General features: G+C 36.9%; 1 protein-coding gene across 1 annotated transcript in view; it reads right to left on the bottom strand.

Moving 5' to 3' along the window:
- AATF (apoptosis antagonizing transcription factor) overlaps nt 1-17,145 on the bottom strand; it is a 117,322-nt gene that overhangs the window by 52,317 nt on the left and 47,860 nt on the right. The gene's annotated exons all lie outside the window — the stretch shown is intronic.

Genomic DNA, 17,145 nt, shown 5'->3' on the forward strand with positions numbered 1-17,145 from the left:
TTTACACCAATGTTTTCTTCTAAGAGTGTTACAGTTTTAGCTCTTACATTTAGGTCTATGATGCATTTGAGTTAATTTTTGTGTATGGTGTGACATAAGGGTCTGTGGTAGTTTGAGTTATGTACCCAACAAAAGATACTTTCTTAATCTCAATCAAATTAAAATCATGCCCCTGTGTTCACACCCATTATAAACAGAAACTTTTGAAGATGTTATTTTCCATTAAGGTATAGCCCAACTGAATCAGGGTCAGCCTTAATCCATATCACTGGAGTCTTATAAAAAGAAGTCAGTGTGGAAGCCGAAGTAGCTCAGTGGTTGAGCTCTGGCTTCCCACATACAAGGTCCTGGGTTCAATCCCTGGTCCCAGTACCTTAAAAAAAGAAAAAAAAAGTCAGTGAGGGCCACAAAAGAGCCAGTGGAAAGCAGAAATGTAGGCAGGAGGAAAAAGAGATTGCCATATGACAGAAGCCAAGGAATCCCAAGGACTGCAGCGCCAGCACCAGAATGCCACAGACTCCTGGGAGAAATCTTACACAGCTTTGCTGACACCTTGATTTTGGACTTCTAACCTCCAAAACAGTGAGCATGTCATTTTAACCCAACCCATGTGTGATATCTGTCTTAGCAGAATGGCAAACTAAGGCATGATCCAACTTTTTCTTTTGCATGTAGATATCCAGCTGTTGCTTTTTTGAAGACTGTTCTTTTCATCACTAATTGTCTTGACACTTGTTGCAAATCAGTTGACTCTAACTTAAGGGTTTATTTCTGGACTCTCATTTCTATTCCCTTGATCTATATTCTCACTCTTAAGCCAGTACCATGATATCTTAATTACTGTAGCTTTACAGTAAGTTTTGAAATTGGAAATGGTTAGTCTTCCAAATTTGTTCTTTTAAAAAATTTTGGTTATTCTGGGTCCCTTGCATTTCCACATGAATTTAGAACCAGCTTGTCCATTTCTGCAAAAACCACAGCCAGGATTTTGATAGTGATGTGTTGAATCTGTAGATCAACTTGGGGAGTACTGCCATCTTTATAGTATTAATTCTTTCAATCTATGAACACAGGCTGTCTTTTCATTTATTTAGATCTTCTTTAGTTTCTTTCAGCAATATTTTATAGTTTTCAGTGCTCAAGTCTTTCACTTCCCTGGTTTAATTTATTCTATTTATTCTTTTGGATGCTCATAAATAGAATTATTTTCTTAATTTCCTTTTCAGATTATTATTGGTATATAGAAATGTAACTGATTTTTTTGCACTGATCTTATACCCTGCCAACTTTGCTGAATTTATTAGTTCTAGTAGTCTTTTGGTGGATTTTCTTTGGATTTTCTATATATGGGATCAAGTTATCTAAGAATAGAGATTATTCTTCTTTTCCAATTTAGATGTCTTTTATTTCTTTTCCTTGACTAGTTTCTAATTGTTCTGGCTAGAATCTCCAGTACAATGTTAGATAGAAGTAACGAGCAGACATCTTTGTCTTGCTTCTGATCTTATGGGAAAGCATTCAGTGTTCACCATTGAGTATTATGATAGCAGTGGGTTTTCACAGACATTCTTTAATACTTGAGGAAGTTCTCATTTATCCCTCATTTGTTGAGTAATTTTATCATGAAAGGGTGCTAGATTTTGGCAATTTTTTCTGCATCTATTGAAATGATCACCTGGTTTTGGTCCTTTATTTTACTGATATGGTATATTGCATTAATTGATTTTCAGATGTTAACCAACCTTGCATTCCTGGGATGAATCCTACTCAGTAATTGTATATAACCTTTTTTATGTATGCTGGATTCAGTTTGCTAGCATTTTGGTGATCTTCGCATGTATATTCATAAGAAACACTGGACTGTATTTTCTTTTCCTTATTATGTCTTTGTCTGGTTTTGGTATCAGAATGATTCCTTCCTTCTTGAAACATTTTCTTCACATGCAACCCAGAACACCATTCCTCCTTGATTCTCTCTTACTTCACTGGTTGCTCCTTCTCAATCACCTTTGCTGGTTCCTCCTCATATTCCCAACTTCTAAATGTTTGAATGTTCCAGAATTTAGGCTTCAAATCTTCTATTTTTCTCTCTACCTTGGTTCCCTAGGTTATCTCATTCAGTCTCATGGTATTAAATACATTAAATACAATAATGCTGATGGCTCTCAAATTTATGCCTTCAGTTCCATGAACTCCGAAATTATACGTATTTGCCTTCTCAACAACTTGACGTGAATGTTTCAGAGATATCATAAACTTAAAACACTCAAAACTGAGTTCCTAATTTCTCCTCCAAACTAGCTTCTCTCCTTGTTTCCCTCCACCTCAGTAAATAGCAACTTGATTCTTTCAATTGCTCAGGCCACAAATCTTAAACTCATACCTGACTCCTCTTTTTCATACCCTGCATACAATCCATCAGGAAATCCTACCAGTTCAATCTTCAACATAAATCAAGAATGCAACCACTTCTTAGCATTTCCTCCAAAACAACCCTATCTAAGTCACCATCTCTTGCCTGGATTATAACTAGAGCGTCTTAACTAGCCTTCCTGTTTGCTACCTTGTCTCCTTCACACAGCCATCAAGTGATCCTTTAAAAATATTAGGGAAGTGGATGTGGCTCAACTGGTTAAGCACCTGCTTCCCACACGGGAGGTCCCAGGCTCAGTTCCTGCAACTGGAAAAGAGGAGGTGAAATGCTCATTATTTGCAGATGACATGATCCTATATTAAGAAAATTCTGAAATGTCTAAGACAAAGCTACTTGAGCTAATAAACAAGTTCAGCAAAGTGGTAGGATACAAGATCAACACATAAAAATCAGTAATGTTTCTGTGAACTAGTACTGAACAATTTGAGGGGGAAATCAGGGAAAATTTCCCTTTTATAATAGCAACAAAAAGACTCAAATACCTAAGAATCAATTTAACCAAAGACTAAATGCAGAAAACTATAAAACAATGCTAAAAGAAATCAAGAAAGACCCAAACAAATGGAAAGACATTCCAAGTTCGTGGGTTGGAAGACCAAATGTCGTAAGGATGTCAATCCTACCCAAACTGATTCATAGATTCAATGTAATACCAATCAAAATTCCAGCAGCCTACTTTACAGAAATAGAAAAGGCAATTACCCGAATTCATTTGCAAGGGAAAGTATACCCAATAGCCAAAAGCATTCTAAAAAAGAACAATAGGAGGAATTTCACTACCTGAACTTGAAAAATACTGCAAAGCTACAGTGGTCAAAACAGCTTATTATTGGCATAAAGATGGACACATTGATCAGTGCAATAGAACTGAGAGTCCAAAAATAAACCCTCACCTCCATGGCCAACTGGTTTTCAACAAACCTACCAAAGCCATGTTAACGGGAAAAACAGTCTCTTGAACAAATTATGTTGGAAAAACTGGATATCCATAACCAAAAGAAAGAAAGAGGGCCCCGATCTCACTCTCTATACAAGAATCAACTCAAAATAGATCAAAGCCCTAAATATAAAAGCCAGGACCATAAAACTACTAGAAGAAAATGTAGGGAAACATCTTAAAGACCTTGTGGTAGGAGATGCTTTCTTGGATCTTACACCCAGAGCACAAGCAACAAAAGTAAAAATAGATAAATGGGACCTCATCAAAATTAAATACTTTTGCAAAGAACTTTGTCAAAAGGGTGAAAAGGCAAAGGCAGCCAACTCGATGGGAGAAAATGTTTGGAAATCACATATCTGATAAGGGTTTAATATCCATGATATATAAAGAGATGCTAAAACTCAACAATAAAAAGACACAAACCACCCAATTAAAAAATAGGCAAAAAACGTGAATAGACATTTGTCCAAAGAAGAAATATAAATGGCAAAAAAAAAAAAAACACATGAAAAAATGTTCAACATCACTAATGATTATGGAAATGCAAATCAAAACTACAATGAGATATCATTTCACACCTATTAAAATGGTCTCTATTAAAAACACAGAACTATGAGTGTTGGAGAGGATGTGGAGAGATAGGAATACTTATTCACTGTTGGTGAGAATGTAGAATGGTACAGGCACTCAGGAGGACTGTGTGGTAGTTCCTAAAGAAATTGACTATAGATTTGCCAAGTGACCCAGCAATACCACTTCTACATATACATGCAAAGTAACTGAGAGCAATGACACAAACAGTCATCAGCACACTGATTTACAATGGTGTTATGCACAATTGCCAAAAGTTGGAAACAACCCAGATGTCCACCAGCCGATGAATGGACAAACTGTGGTACATTCACATGATGGAATATTAAGCAGATCTAAGAAGAAATGATGTCATAAAACATATGACAACATGGATGAACCTGGAGGACATTATGTCGAGTGAAGCAAGCCAGACACAAAAGGGCAAATACTGTATGACTGCACTACTGTGAACTAAATATATTGTGTAATTTCATGGAGTTAATAACTTGAATACGGGTTACCAGAAATTAGAATGAGGTTAGAGAATGGAAAGCTGAGGGTTAACTTGTGCAGAATTGGTAAAAAGAACTGTTAACCTTTAGAAATTAATAGAAGAGGTGAAAGCAAACGTAATGTCTATAAGAAGCAGTACCATTATGTGGGTATGAAAGGGGTTTAAAGGGAAAGTGTAATGTCACGTATATTACTAAAAGGAAAACTAAAAAATGTAACATGGAACTGTATAGCATAACAAAACCACATGTGAAATATGTACATGGGTAAAACTGTATATATAAGATTGTGATTTTTTTTAATCAAATGTATGGTAATACTGCAAGATGTTAATATCAGATTAAAAAAAAAACATGCTAAGTGAAAGAAACCTGACACAAAGTACTACATATTATATGATTCCATTTATATAAAATGGAAATTAAATCGATTTATGAAGATGAAGTTAGATTAGTGGTTATGTAGGGATGGGGAAGGAGTGCTAAGGAGTAGAGTTTTTCTTCTTGGAATAATAAAATGTTCTAAAACTTTTTGTGGTGATGAATATGTATAACATTGTGATTATACTAAAAGTCATTGATCATACACTATGGATAGATTGTATGGCATATGAATATATCTCAATAAAATTGTTTAATAAATAAATAATTGTGCAAGAATAGCCAGAAATAGGAACTATGTATAGCAGGGGTAGCACAGAGAGATCAAGAGGTGATGAGTTTCATTTTTTGTTTTTTATTAGTATTATGGAAATAATGAAAATGTTCTAGTGATGATTGAAGTGATGAATGCATAACTATTGATTGTCCCAAATACCACTGATTGTGCACTTTAAACTGTATGCTTTATTGATATGTATCAATAAAATTGACTTGTTAAAATAAATTGCCAATAAATTAGATAACCTAGATGAAATGGATAAATTCTTAGAAACACAAACTATCTATACTGACTCAAGAAGAAATAGGGGAAGCAGATGTGCCTCAAGTGATTGGGCTCCTGTTTACCATATGCGAAGTCCAGGGTTCGACTCCTGGGGCCTCCTGGTGAAGGCAAGCTGGTCCGCATAGCGAGCTGGCCCATGTGGAGTGCTGGCACAGCAAGATGATGCAACAAAGAGACACAAAGGAGAGACATAAGAGATGCAGCAGACCAGGGAGGTGAGGTGGCGCAAGAGATTGACCACCTCTCTCCTGCTCCAGAAGGTCCCAGGATAGGTTCCCAGTGCCGCCTAAAGAGAAGACAAGCAGACACAGAGAGCAGACAATTGGGGGGGGGGGTATATAAATAAATAAATCTTAAAAAATAAAGAAGAAGAAGAAGAAATAGAAGATCTCAACATACTAATAATTATTAAAGAGACTGAATCAGTAACCAAAAACCTCCCAACAAAGAAAAGTGCAGGACCAGAAGGCCTTACAGGAAATTCTATCAAACATTCCAAGAAGATTTTACTCTAATTCTACTCAAACTCTTCCAAAAAACTGAAGAGAAGAAAACATTCCCTAATTCACTCTATGAAACCAACACCCTTATAACAAAGGCAGATACACATACATGCACAAGAAAACTACAGCAATATCTCTTTTGAATATATATGCAAAAATCTTCAACAAACTACTAGCAAATCAAACCCAAGAGCATATTAAAGGAATTATACCCCACAATCAGGTAGAATTTATCCCTGGTATCCAAGGTTGGTTCAACATAAGGAAATCAATTAACGTAACATACCACATTAACACAACAAAGGAAAAAAAAACTACAAGATTCTCTCAATTGATACAGAGAAGGTATGTGACAAAATCCAGCACCCCTTTTTGATAGAAGGATGATAAGAGGCATATATGAAAAGCCCACAGCTAACATCCTACTTAAAGGTGAAAGACTGGAAGCTTTCCCTCTAAGATCAGGCACAAGACAAGGATGCCCACTGTAACCACTGTTATTTAGCATTGTACTGAAAGTTCTTGCCAGGCAATTTGGCATGAAAAAGAAATAAAGGCATCCAAATTGGAAAGGAAAAAGTAAAACTTTCACTATTTGCAGATGACATGATCCTATATGCTGAAAATACTGAAAAATCCATAAGTTCCTAGAACTAATAAATGAACTCAGCGAAGTAGCAGGGTATAAAATCAACACCCAGTAGTTTATCTATACACAAGAAAAGAACAATTAGAAGAAGAAATCAAGAAAAGAAATTCCATTCGCAATCTCAACCAAAAGAATCAAATATCTAGGGATAAATCTAATCAAGGATGTAAAGGACTTGTACGCAGAAAACATTACAAAGCATTGCTAAAAATAAATCAGAGACCTAAATAAATGGAAAGATATTCCATGTTCATGGATTAGAAGACTAAATATTGTTAAGATGTCAATCCTATCAAAAATTCAACAGCCTTCTTTGCGAAAATAGAAAAGCCAATCATCAAATTCATACCGAAGGTAAGCAGCCCTGAATAGCTAATACTATCTCGAAAAAGAAGAATAAAGTTGGGAGATTCATACTTCCCAACCTTAAAACTTATTACAAAGCCACAATAATCAAAACAGCATGGTACCTGCACAAGGCCAGGCATATAGAACAATGGAATCCAATTGAGAGCTCAGAAATCAACCCTCTCATTTATGGTCAACTCTTTTTTTTTTTTTTTTTTTTTTTTTGAGGTACTGGGCCTGGGGATTGAACTCCAGACCTCGTATGTGGGAAGGTGGCACTCAACCACTGAGCACATCGGCTTCCCTAAGTTGTTTCTTTTCATTTGTTTTGCATGTTGTTTGTTTTTTCCGGAGGCACTGCAAACCAAACCCGGGACTTCCCACATGGGAGGTGGGGGCTCAACCACTTGAGCCACATCTGATCCCCCCAACTCATTTTTGATAAGGAGGCAAAGACCATTCAGCTGGGAAAGAATAGTCTCTTCAACAAATGAAGGTGGACCCCTACCTTACATCATATACAAAAATCAACTCAAAATGGATCAAAGATCTAAATGTAAGAGCCAGAACTATAAAGCTCCTAGAAGAAAATATAGAGAAACATCTTCAGAACTTACACACAAAGCACAAGCAACAAAAGAAAAAATTGATAAATGGGACCTTATCAAAATTAAAAACTTTTGTGCATCAAAGGACATTATCATGAAAGTAAAACAACCACTCACACAATGGGAGAAAATATTTGGAAACCATCTATGCGGTAAAGACTTAATATCCAGAATATATAAAGAAATACTTCAGCTTAACAATAAAAAGACAAAGAACCCAATTTAAAATTGGGCAAAAGACTTTAATAGGCATCTCTCCAAAGAAGATATACAAATGGCCAGAAAGTATATTATAAGATATTCAACATTATTAGCCATCAGGGAAGTGCAAATGAACACCATAATGAGATATCATTTCATACCCATAAGAATGGATGTTATTTTTTTTTAATGGATTTTCAAGGCAGCACTGAGGTGGCAGAGCAGACACCATAAGCAAAGCTCACCCAAGTTGAAAAAATGTATGGACAAGAAGTTATAACTGAAATTAAATGGTGGCAGATATGTCCAAGGAATATTGTGGGGATTTGATCCCTTTATGAATCTTATGATAGATGAGTAGGTGGAGATGGCAACTAGTGGGCAAGAGAACAATATTGGAATGGTGGTGATAGAAGGAAATAGTATCACCATGTTAGACACCTTGGAACAAGTATAAATAATGGCTGTGTTCAGCAGAGAAACCAATTGCTTCCACTTGTCCCCTTCCCAAAGGGCTTGTTTTACTGTGATGTAATAATTGGGTCAAGAGTATACACCTTTGGGTAGCAGATGTGGCTCAACTGCTAGAGCGTCTGTCTACCATATGGAGGGTCCAGGGTTTGATACCCAGGGCCTCCTGGTCCGTGTGGTGAGCTGGTCCACATGCAGTGCTGCTTCATGCAAGGAGTGCCATACCTCACAGGGGCGCCCCCGCATAGGGGTGTCCCATGCATAAGGAGTGCACCCCACAAGGAGAGCTGCCCTGTATGAAAAAAAAGCACAGCCCACCCAGGAGTGGCGCCACAGACACGGAGAGCTCACACAGCAAGATGACGCAACAAAAAAGAGACGTAGTTTCCCAGTGCCACCGGATAATGCATGCAGACATAAAAGAACACACAGTGAATGGACACAGACAGCATCTAACTGGGGAGGAGGGGAGGGGGGAGAAATAAATAAAATAAATCTTAAAAAGAAAAGGAGTATACACTCTTCATATTAATTTTTTGGTCAAACTTCTGTAATAGCAAAAAAAAAAAGGAAAATAACAAGGTTTGAAGAGGATGTGGAAAAACAGCAACACTCATTCATTGCTAGTGGCCAAGTAAACTGGTACAACCTCTGTGGAAGACAGTTTGGTGGTTCCTCAGAAAACTAAGTAAAGAAATACCATATGACCCAGTAATCTCATTACTTGGTATATACCCCAAAGAATTGAAAGCAGGAACTCAAACAGATACTTGCACACCAATGTTCATAGCAACATTATTCAAACTTGCCAAAAGATAGAAGCAACCAAAGCGTCCATCAACAGATGAATAAATAAAATGTGGTGTATATATACAATGGAATATTATTCAGCCGTAAAAAGGAAATGAAGCCCTCAAACATGCAAGAACATAGATGAAGCTTAAAGATGTCATGTTGAGTGCAATAAGCCAGACAAAAAAGACAAATATTGTATGAAATCAATGATTTGAAATAATTAGAATAAACAAACTCTTAAGAGTCATAATTTAGAATAGAGATTACCAGGGGATGAGGTGAGGATAGGGAATAAGAAGTTAAGGTTTAAAATGTACTGCGTTCCCCATTATACTTGGATTTCCATTGTGAATGCACTCTTTATGCATTTGGGTCATCTGAATGTAAGTTTCAGAAATAGGTAGTACTTGTAAAGGTCACCACTTTTTAAAAAGTATTTTCACTCTGTTCTTGCTTAAATCTTTATTCTTTTGAAAATCAACAATTTTACCAGGGATTTGAAAGATTAAAAAGACTAGCTTTTTAAGTAAATGCATCTGTAAAACAGATTAAGATGCTTTATATTAGACTTTCATATCTTATTATGTATCTGTATATATTATTTGATATACAGGGAATCCAAAGAAATCATCTATTTTTTTTTTTTAAGATTTATTTTTTATTTATTCCCCCCCCCCCAGTTGTCTGCTCTCTGTGTCCATTTGCCGTGTGTTCTTCTGTGACCACTTCTATCCTTATCAGCAGCATGTGTTTCTATTTGTTGCATTATCTTGTTGTGTCAGCTCTCTGTGTGTGCAGCACCATTCCTGGGCAGGCTGCACTTTCTTTCGCACTGGGTGGCTCTCCTTACGGGACACACTCCTCGTGCGTGGGGCTCCCCTATGCAGCGGGCACCCGTGCATGGCACCACACTCCTTGCGCGCATCAGCACTGCGCGTGGGCCAGCTCCACACGGGTCAAGGAGGCCCAGGGTTTGAACTGTGGAGCTCCCATGTGGTAGGTGAGCACCCTATCCATGGGCCAAGTCTGCTTCCCTCATCTATTGGTTTAGAGAGATTTAATGGCTTTTGTCAGTGGGTTTAATTTAGTAACTGCTTGAAGCCCATGGCATGCCGGGACAAGTCAGGCTGGTCAGTTGGGCCTCCCCCCACCACGTTCCACCCCAGTCCTCTCTCAGTGGAGACTGCTGTCATGAAATCTCGTTCTCACTGGCCTGCTCTGGGTCCAACCTTTAACTAGCCTTAGTCCTTTCCGTAGCAGAGCACTGTAAAAACTCCAGAGTCTTTCCAGCAGTTGCAAATTTCAGTCACACATGTGTGTGCACACAAAAGCTGGGTCTCATTCACAGCACAAGGGTCTCTTCTGGTACCCTTAGTCACGAGGGCAGCAGATGTGCTGCAGCAGGAAGCTACTGCAACCACACAGCAGGAGCAGAGGAGGGAAACCTTTACTTTGTGTAACTCAGATACATGACCGCCACCACCCAAGCTATGCATTTCCTCAGTGTTTCCTGAGAGCTCCATGTCTTGTTTGGAAAATAGACGTGTGTAACACGTTTGTCGTGAAAACTTATCAGCAGAAATCCTCATTCCTATGCTACAGATATAACAAAAATTGTCAAGACTTTTAAGTTTAGGAGTTTTAAACATATAGGATGGGGATGATGGTAACACAACATTGTGAATGCAATTAACAGCACTGAACTATATATTTGAGTGTGATTAAAAGGGGGAATGTTAGATTGTATATATGGTGACAAAATAAAATTTAAAAACCAAAATCCATAGAACTATACTACCCAAATAGTAAAGTCAGAGTTTAACCAGAGACTTTAGTTAGTGATACAATTATAAAAAAAAATGTGCTATCATCAATTTTAAGAAATGTTTCACACCAAAGTACAATGTTGGTAGTGGGGTAGTGTATGAGAAGCCTATATTTTATGTATGGTTGTTCTGTAAACCCACAACTTCTCTAATAAAAGGAGAGAAAAAAAAGGGAGAGAGAGAGAAAGAACAGAGTTTCTATTTGGGATGAAGGAAAAGTTTTGGTAATGGGTGGTGGTGATGGTAGCACAACTTCATGACTGCAATTAATAGCACTGAATTATATATTTGAATGTGGTTACAAGGGGTAATTTTAGGTTGTGTGTGTGTGTGTATATATACATATATACATATATACATATATATATAACTAGAATAAAAATTAAAAAGAAAATCAATGGAACTGCACAATACATACAGTGAACCCTAAGTTAAATCATAGACTGTACTTATGAGTACAATTGTAAAACTGCTTTCATTAAGTGTCAAAAACTTTTTACACCAAGGCAAGGTGTTAATAATAGGGTAGTAAATGGGGAGCCTGTATTTTATGCATGATTTTTCTATAAACCCATAAATTCTCTAAAAAATTAAAACAAAAAAAAATGTGTACCCATTAGTCTTCAAAGATGCTATCTAACTTTAAAGCAATTATGTCCTATTCTAGATCCATAATACATAATCCCTTTCTGAAGATGCTTATTAACTTCCCCTTTCTTTGTGAAGTTGTTTTCTGTATGTTACCTTAAAGGAGCAATACACTGAATGCAATTTAATACTAAGACATCATGCTTAATTCAGTGAACAGGTAGCATTCCCCATTTCTTGAAAAGTGCTAGATTCTTCACTTGGGGCTACTAAAATATTCAGAAATTCTGTATTTAATTTATATCAGCCAGTTGGCATTGTTCTTTTAGTAAAGAAAAGTTATTTTTGGTCACATATTTGCCTGGTAAACTCCCAGGATACCACTTGGGTTTGAGAAACTTTCTTTAATAGCTCTAAGCCAACTCATCTCTTTCCTATCTGGCCCCATAAAGTATACTGTTCTAGGCTTTGTTCTCCAGTTTTTACCTTTGTTTAAAAGTAGTAGTATTAAAGTCATGCTGTGACAGTTTTTTGTTTGTTTGGTTGGGTGGGTGGGTTTGTTTTTTTTTTTTCTTATGCTGTGATGTTTTTTAAAGCAAGGAAAAAATGAGGACAAGTCATATGTACCTTCCCTTGATGCTGCTGTTTGATCAAATTTTGGACCTTGCATTTAAAATGTGGCTTTTGGACTACTATTCTGTGCAGCCTCCATGACAGGGAGCCTAAATTAGCAATCAAATGTCAATATTGATGCCACATTTGGCTCTAACCACTGACAGACATACCGTGGCAGCACTATCAATGGAAATTGTCTTAAGCGGTAGCACAGAAACTACCAAGTGTCTCAAATAAAATGTTTATATATGGTCACAAAATAATTTTTTTAATTATTAAAACTAGAGTTTAACTGAAATGAACATTGGTATTTGCTCTGGGATTTCTTTTTTTAATTTAAAGAATATCTATGTGGACACTGATGTTTTATACACTGATGTTAAAACATTATGATACCAAGTTGATGAATATAAGAGATGCTAATGATTCCAAAAAGTACATCAAAGTAAAAAAAAAAAAAAAAAGGAGCACTTGAACTGCAGCAAAGAAAACAGAAAAAAAAGTGTTGGAAAGAACACAGGGATCGAAGAAGAAATCTGAAAGAGAAAAGCAACTAACTACTAACCCAGTGGCTTGGGATTTTTGTTTTTTTAAATGCCTTTACTATCCCTCAAGAAACCTAACTGATTACTTATCTGCTATACCTTCACCATAATTTCAATTTTACAAATTCAAATAATTAATGCAAACGTCTTCTCTGAAATCATCATAAAGATCTATCTGTAGTAAGTTTTATCAAACATTTAAGAAACACTCTCCAGATCCCCCAAATGACAGCAACATTTTAAAGTAATACTAAAACTGAAATACTGCTCTGATTAGAAGGTATCTGTTTTCCAACAACTCATCAAAAGGAGCAGATTCAATTAAACTTTAAACCACGTTATTCCCCATCAACTGAACCACTGGAAAGATACATGCCAAGAGTCAGAACAGTAAGAATACTGTTATCACCATTAACTGTAAAGATGGGTTGAGATCTCTTATTTATATGAAGATCTAAATGCATAGAGGCAAGGCTACCAGATCAAGTGTCTGTATTAATCACTCACCAATTTAATTAAAGTAAACCATCTTGTCAGAAAGCTTGCCTCTTCTCTATTTCTCAAATATTATCGACTTTTAATAGTCAAATTAGTAATTACTTGTTTATGGCATTATCAAATGTCTTAGATACAAAAGTCTAGCACGTGACAAGGTCAATATAGACAGGTTTTGATGGTAAATGAGAGGAGAAATTTAAGCCATCAAAGTGGTCATCAAAAGAGCAAAACCAATTATGCCTTTCTCGAGATACTCCTAGTTAGATTCACAGCAACAGAGCACAAACCATATCAGAGCTAAACAAAGCCAGATGCAACATACAAAGTCCTAATAAACACTTTGAAGCCCAGGTATCGACCTATCAATATCGAGCTCAATTAGTCCTTTCAGAACAAAATACCTGATAAAATGACAAGAAACTAGTTTGAGGTCTGTGATATGATCCTGAAAAGAATAAAACCAGTCACTTTATATAGTTTACAGCTAAGTGGAGTCATATCACAACATTGGAATCTTGTGAGGATTAACGATATCTGTCAAGTACCCATCTACCTAGACCAGGAACTGGCACATAACTAGTGTTCAGCAAATGTTAGTCCTTCCCCATTCTTCAAGAAGTCAGGCTTATTAAATCAAATATCCTCTAATGGTTTAAAAAAGCAAAACGAAACTTTAAATGGTGATACAGACGAAACATCTTAAGAGAAATTAATGTTAAAAAGTAGCAAATGGGGGCATGAAAATAAAAAATTGATATGGGAAAATATTTTTGAATGGCTCATCCTTTATGGTCATTTACAATCTTCATATTTTGTGAAAGTGTCGTCAGAGATGAGCTTTGAAAAGAAATAGGCCAAATGCAAACTAATTCCATTTGGGAGTAAAACTCCACAATACTTTCATCAGGTGAAGAGTTCCCTTCATAAAATCTTTACCATTGGGTATACTTCAATCTTTCAGTGATTCCAGTTTCCAAACAAAACAGCAACAAAACTACAAAGCTAATTTTTGTTCCATTAGAATTGTTAAGTAACAAGAGTTCAATAAAAGTATTTGTCATCTAAAGGGAAAAAACTACATTCTAACATTTGTAACATTTCTTTATTTAAAAACTAAAAATTATAGTACTATAGTGAAGACTTTTTATGACTCAAGAATGAAATATTTTAAAAATAATGGTGTTATAGAAAGAGTAAGGCTTGGTCTGTGAAGCCCTGAAATCAAGTGCTAGCACTGCCATTTACTCTATGACTTTCAGGAAGTTACTTTACCTCTTAGGGACTCAGTTTTTTCTAAAATTATTTTCAGCTCTAAAAATGATATGATTATTTATATCTGATACTCTTCAGTGCCCCCTTTCTCTGCACACACACACACGCACACACCATATATACATACATACATATATATGTGTCTTCACTAAATAATAGAGAAGAATTTAAGAAGTTTTTAAAGTAGTATTACAATTTTAAGTAACAACTTAAGCCCCATTAAGAAAGAACAAAGAGAATGAGAATGAAATGAAAAGTGACTGAGTCAATGTGTGTGTGTGTGTGTGTGTGTGCACACGTGCTGGGTGTTGGGTGTTCTGACCCCCTCACATCAGTCTGGGTACTTAGGGCATTTACACAGCCTATGACACCTGAATTAACCAAGTAAGCCTTTAAACCCTCACAATGAAACATTAAAATTCAATGTGGCTATAATCTCTGCCTTACAAAACATGGACCCAAAGACTCTGGTTTCAAGTATGGTTTTTTTAAAAAGGGGGTGAAATGTATTATATTCTCCACCCAGCTCTTCCATATGACCACATAAAAAAGCACAAATGAAAACTCACAGGCCCTTTGTAATACATTGTACCACTTCTGAATGCAACACTTAGCTCAGGCTTACTACCCTGACAAATAAAGGAAAGCACTTTATGAAGCCAATTTAATTGGGAGGTGACAGAAAACATACAGCCATTTTCTCTAGCCTTATCACTGAATTGGCTTCAGCTCCAATCTCTGGCAAATCCCACTCAACAGAAGAAATTAACCAGGTCAGCAGAACAGGTGCTACCTTGTGTCTGTCAAGGGTCTGGCATCACCACAATTACTTGCACACAATGAAGCAGTAATCTTTACAGATCATCTCTCCCAAGAAGCATATCCTGGAGGGGGAGGAAAACTGAACGGAGGCGGAGGGAAAGTGGGGAGAGGAAGAGGAATAAGAGGCAAAGAGAAAAGGCAAGAAAAGAAAATGAATGTGCAGCTGCCTTGTAGCTGAGCAGATGTCGGCATGTGATGTACGAGGCAGGGATAAGCTGTCGTCCTGCTGCCAAAGAGCGGTAAGTGATTAAAGCCTGCACAGTTCTAAGTACCATATTTAGAATCTGTGGGGTTTCAAGACTTGCACCCATTCCTTGCTGTGCTGCCAGATGTTGGCAACTGGTCCAGTTCCTACTGACTGTGCAGGATGGCAGCAGTTGGTACAGCAGCAAAGCAATCTGGAATGCTTCCAGAGATGCTGTACATTAACAAGTGTCACCCATCATTCACCTTTACAGAAGGCTGAAACAACTCCAATTTGCTGCCACTTCCCTCTTGGGAAACAGCCAAGATAAAGTTGTGCCTGGCAGCCCATTTGTTTCACTCAGGTGTTTCGGTTGCCTTGCTGACCTCTATTAGTTTAAGTTTTAATTTAGATTAACCCCAGCACCCCAATTAACCAGCCAGGGGAAAAGCTAAGATGTGACTAGTCATAACTCTGAAATCACAATTTATAGAAGTTAAAAATATTAATTGGGATGAAGGGCCAATCAAGTAATGCTATTTCTTTTTAAACAGACCTTCAGGCAAAAAAAAAAAAATTTTTTCAGACTAAGGATTGCCCGTGGAAGCAACTTCTCCCCAGTAATTTCAGTTTATTTTATTAAGTCTACTTAATTTATGATGTACTTTCCATAGGACAACATACACTTCAATTAATGGTGACTGGAACATTTTTGATTGTCTCCCGTGATCTCACACAATTATAAAGCATTAATATCTCATATCAGGTACTTCCTTAGAAGAAAATAGAGTTCCTTACTCATTTGACAAATGAATATAAGAGAAGAAAAGGAAAAAAGAATCAGGACCTATGGAGGACTGGGAACACCTGAGGCCACACCAATCCTTTTTCCCTACACCCTCTTGTCATTACTCTTTAAGACTCAATTATGGCAATAATTGAATCGAATATTATAGAATGAATAGAAAGATGAATAGAAAGTCTCTTTCTCTTCTTTTTTAGGGAAAAACCAGAGGTATCCCCAGTATAAATCACTTGTTACATTGACTTTACAGTATAATTTTCTAAGAAGTTCCTTTCTCTCATATTCCACATATCTACAGTACAGTCATCATGGCTAAACCTTCATGAAACGGTAGTGAGTTCTTAATACACTTAAAATTCTGCAAAGAAAAAAGTTATCTTGATAAATAATGGCTCAACAAAAACTGGTTTATCATTACTGAACAGCTTACTCAATTCTTCCACTGAGCTAGGAAAGGTACAGCCTAAAATACATTCCATTACGAAGTGTGTAACAGTTTGATATTGCTGATGAATTCCAAAAGCAAACACTGATTATGTTTGTGAACTGGCCTGTTCCTCTGGGCTCATGATACCCTTTGATTGTATTAAATTCACAGGTTTCACTTTTACTTGATTAAATTAATATTAGGGCTTTGATTCAGGCATGTCAGTAGTTATGTTGAGTCCCCGCCCCCTTGGTAAGTGGACACTCACATAGAAAACGACATGGAGAACACAGGGAGTTTAGTTTTGGATGCTAGAGCCCTGGGGAAAAAGCCAAGCCTTCACCTAATAGTTTACAGCTAGCCTTGTGGTGGGAGCAGAGCAGCTGGGCCTGGAAAGAAATGAACTCTGGGGAGAGAGACAAGTCTTATCCTAACAGCTGAAAACAGAAGGAGCTGGGGGACCATGGAGCCATAGGAGGAAGGGAAAGGCTGAACCCTCACAGAAGTCAGCAGCCATCTTGCTCCAACACGTGGCAACAGGCTTTGGTGAGGGAAGTTAACTTATGCTTTATGGTCTTGTGAC

This window comes from Dasypus novemcinctus, chromosome 21 (genome assembly GCF_030445035.2).
Source record: "Dasypus novemcinctus isolate mDasNov1 chromosome 21, mDasNov1.1.hap2, whole genome shotgun sequence".
Lineage (NCBI taxonomy): Eukaryota > Metazoa > Chordata > Mammalia > Cingulata > Dasypodidae > Dasypus > Dasypus novemcinctus.